We start from the raw sequence: 4822 nt of genomic DNA on the forward strand, positions 1-4822 counted from the left end.
AAAACTTATTAATACCCCTGTTGGGCCTAAATACAAAAGTTTTTTGACCATAAAAACATGTGCTCAACTATGTATACAGCAGAACTACTTTATCATAGCCAGAATCTGAAAATAACCCAAGTGTGTCTCTTTTACACCTAGGATAAATGAGACATCATAATTTTAAATATCCATGAATACCATAAAATATCTTGGGGTAACTCCAAGCAAGCAGGACAGAAGTTTTAGATCCTGTTACCTCTGATTGTGAAGGCGGAAATGTTTTTTTTTTTATTTTTAACCATTATCATTTGTTAGAGTATAACTCTGGCCCTCGATAAAATTAGTAAGAGGCCTGAGTCTCGAGTCTCAGCAGTTTACCCTCAAGCAACACCTGGCAGCAAGGACCACAAGCTGAGACAATACAACTCCCACCCAAGAATGGGCATACAAATGAAAAAACTTGTATGATAAGAACTTTAAGACATTAGAAAATAAAAAGGTCTCCTATTTTCTTGGGAAAGTAGAAGAAACATAGCAAAAATGACAATTTCACTGAAAGCAGTCTTCAGATTCAGTGTAAATGTCCATTAAAATTATAGCAACATTCCTCACAGAACTCACATACAAATTTAATGCAAATGCAAATTAAAATTATAGCAACACTTTTCACAGAACTCGAAAGAACAATCCTCAACTTTATAAGAAAGAAATAAAAACTCAGGATATCCTAAACAATTTTTAAAAATCCTCTGAATGTATCACAGTCTTTGATTTTAAAACTTTTCTACAGAACCACAGTACTGAAATTAATCTACCTTAGATATAAATTTATATGCCTACAAACTAAAGATTTTTGACCAAGAAGCAAGATTTTAGAAAGGAAAAGAAGCATATTTATCTTCTTTTATTGTCCTGAAGCTGTAACTTTCTGAGTCCAGACCTCCTTATAGCAAACCTGTCTGGCAGCCTCTGCTCCACATGGCAGGAGGCTAAGACACAGGCTCTCTAGCCCTAGGGGGTCTTCTATCTCAAGGAGTCTAAATAACATAAAGAGTAACTACAATTATATAATCTTCAACTCCGTCAAAGATCTGAGAAGGGAATAAATATTACTTAACAAACGATATCCAAAATGTGCAGCAATTGACAGAGACAACTGACTACCTGGGCAATCACCCAAAGTCTCGTTTGCAATGTTGAGTCAACCAACTTTGGCTAAGGCCTAATATAACTGACATACCATTCTTAGAACTATCCTACCCTGACTTGGCAGGATAAGACAATCCTGTTTCATCCACTTAGGGATATTTTGTATCTTTGTCAGAAGTTGAGGTATGGGCTTTTCTTAACCCAAAGGCCAGTTCTGCCAAGAAGACAAGCTCCCAGTGGAGTGTCTTTGGTGCTCAACGTTCTCTCGGGAGTAGAGTGGCGTTGCCAGGAGTAATTGTGTCTCGTTGGCACAGAAATTTTAGGTTAGATTAAAGGCCATTTTCTATAGCTCTTTGAAGAGGCTGAAGATCATACTATCTATACTAAATATAATCTCTATGTAACTAAAAGACCTGATTAACTTAAAAGTAAATATGACAAACACATAATTCTCAATACCTATCTAACTTGAAGACTAAAAGAATAAACAACTGTGCAATATATGAAGACAATGATCTTCAATTGTAAACAATGTCATAGTATCAGAGGTAGAAATGTACATTGTAATATGGTAGATGTATCAATACAATATAGACAAAGTTATAAGCATACTCATACAAAAATAGAGGTAGTAACACTCACATTCAATATTCAATATATCAATATACAAGAAACAGTACCAATACAATTTTCTATAAACAGTAATTCACAAAAACCAATCATCCCATAAAACCAGTTAATCCCCCTTCTTCCTCCTCCTCTTCTTCTTTTTTTTGTCCATAAAAATATCACCCCATCCCCTCAACCCTAAACCAACCACTAAAAGATGTCCCTAACCCTGAGAGCAAACTCTGTTGGGAGAAGGGATGTCGTCCTCTAAGATTGGTTCTAGCTGACATGGGGGTGATGTTCTTCTTAGGGGGGTCCTGTGAAAGCAAATGTTGGTAAAATTCCCAAATTAACCTTTGACCTAAGAAAATTGTAACTAGTCTCAGAGCATTTTGAGAAGGTCCGGCCAGAGTGTTATCAGCGAGCAGGGAGCGCGCTGTAAAAGCTAACAGGCTTTTACACTTCCTGAGCTCCGGTAACTAACTTGCTTGCAAAGGCTGGGAAAGATGGAGCTTGCGCCCCCCCCGTGCCGGGGCGGGGGGGCAAAATAGCCTGACGTTGGACGCCAAAATGTGGCGGCATAAATGAATGCAAAAAGATTATAAAAATATATACAGCTTTAATAAGGAAATAGACTTACAGAACCACAGGTTCCCGCAGAGAACAGGAAAGGCAGAGCAAAAAAAAAGGGGGGGGCTGCTGGGATCACGCCCCACAGATTTATCAGTAAACATTAGCCCAAGGCAAACACGCCCCCAATGGGTGGGGCTATATCCCTACAGGCATCTTTCTCCTTCTGCAGTTATATGGCATCAGTTTAAATCTATCTACTCTCTCTATATGTATCTCTAGTTGGATTTCCTGCCTGACTTTACTCTGCTAAGCCATTGGTCAAAATGGTTTTATTAGCCATTCAATAAAAGTAACACATATAAAGAAGGACCTCCCACATCATCTCCCCTTCTGTACAATCAGAAAGAAAGGTTTTAACTTTAACATAGTAAAAGATACAATATACAAAACAGTTACCATGCAAGAATTATAGTTACAATATTTACTCCACTTACATTTGACAAATTAAGAAAAATATTCTATCATCTCTTCTGTCTTTGTGAATCTAAAGTTTTATATAATGTATCTTTTTTCATGCCTAAGGAACACTATAAATATATATTTCTCAACTACATCAAAGAATACAGAGGGATATACTATTACCTAAGTAAGCTGGAAGTGCATTGTAAGCAACTTCCAAAGTTCTAGAATAGACAGATACATTTTGCTTCCTGGAAAATAACACAAAGATTTTTTGTAACATTGGGGACTCAATCTTTAGCCCATAATATCTGGTAGATTTTTCAGTAAAGAAGAAAATCCCATGCTTTTTCCGATCCCGGCCAGCTGGCCTTGGTGAGTTCCCGAAAGAACATCCCCATTGAGCAGACAGTAAGGTCTACTGAGAACTCAAGAACAATGGCAATGGGTTTTTGATCCTACTACACATACTGGCTTTGTGGAAGCCTAGGAAGTTTGGATACTCACTTCACTAGACCTGGGTAGAGGTGGGAGGTCCTTGGACTTCCCACAAGGCAGGGAACCCTGATTGCTCTTTGGGCTGACGAGGGAGGGGGACTAGATTGGGGGAGGGGGAGGGAAATGGGAGGTGGTGGTGGGGAGGAGGCAGAAATCTTTAATAAATAAATAAATAAAAAGAAAAGTAAAGAAGAAAATTTGAATATCTGTTCTGTCTTTTTCTGTTAAAGTTCATTAGTTACCTTCTTTTGGTGTCCTGCAGAATTTCTGATAGTTTCTTCTTTGAAGCAGGAAGGCTGAAATATTATCCTGTTTTTTTGTTTTTCTTTTCTTTTTTTTTTTTTTAGAAAATACAGCAGTCACTTTTCTGTGGTTATTGCATGTCTATTTCAAGAGCAGTTTCTTGCTAAAATGCCTAGCCTTATCACATTGAAAGTAAATTACATAATCAGTCTCTTCATTTCCCATCACCTCTTTGAAGTAATTGGTGCTACCAGTAGCAGACATGTCTCACTGTTGAAAAAAAATGTAAATTCTTAAAAACTTTGAATTGATATATTCTGTAGGTCTTTGAACTACTGAAGATTATTGATATAACCAAAATATATCCCTGCATATATAGAAAATATAACTATTAGGACTAAAAGTTTCATTATTATAGATGATAATATATTAATCTATAATTCTTAACTATATATTACTTTTGAAAATTGTTTCTTTTAAGCTATATATATTTTTTCTGCTCCCCTCCCTTCCTTTCCCTTCCCATCCTTTTCTCTATCATGGTCTCCATTCACCCAATTTACTCAGGAGATCTTGTAACTTTTTACTTCCCATGTACACTTGATCCATGTATGTCTCTCTTAAGGTGCTCTTTGTTTTCTAGTTTCTCTGAGATTGTGAATTGTAGGCTGATATTTTTTTGCATTATCTAAAAGCCACTTATGAATGATCACATATGATATTTCTCTTTATGGGTCTGAGTATGATATCTTCTAGATCCATCCATTTGCTTGCAAGTTTCAAGATGTCATTTTTTTCTGCTGCATGGTACTCCATTGTGTAAATGTACCACATTTTCATTATCCATTTTTTGGTTGATGAGCATTTAGGTTGTTTCCAGGTTCTGGCTATGGCAAATAATGTTGCTATGAACATAGTTGAGCACTTGTCCTTGTGGTATGATTGAGCATCCTTTGGGTATATACCCAAAAGTGGTATTGCTGGGTCTTAAGGAAGGTTGTTTCCTAATTTTCCAAGAAATCACCATACTTAAATCCAAAGGGGTTGTACTAGTTTGCACTCCCACCAGAAATGGAGGAGTGTTCCCTTTACCACACATCATCTCCAACATAAATTATCTGCAGTGTTTTTGGTCTTGGCCATTCTGACAGGTATAAGGTGGAATTTCATTGTTGTTTTGATTTGCGTTTCTCTTATGGTTAAGGATGTTGAGCATTTCTTCAAGTGTCTGTCAGCCACTTTAGATTCCTCTATTGAGAGTTCTATGTTTAGGTCTACATCCCATTTTTTTATTGGATTATTTGGTTTT

This window comes from Chionomys nivalis, chromosome 1, assembly GCF_950005125.1.
Source record: "Chionomys nivalis chromosome 1, mChiNiv1.1, whole genome shotgun sequence".
Classification (NCBI taxonomy): domain Eukaryota; kingdom Metazoa; phylum Chordata; class Mammalia; order Rodentia; family Cricetidae; genus Chionomys; species Chionomys nivalis.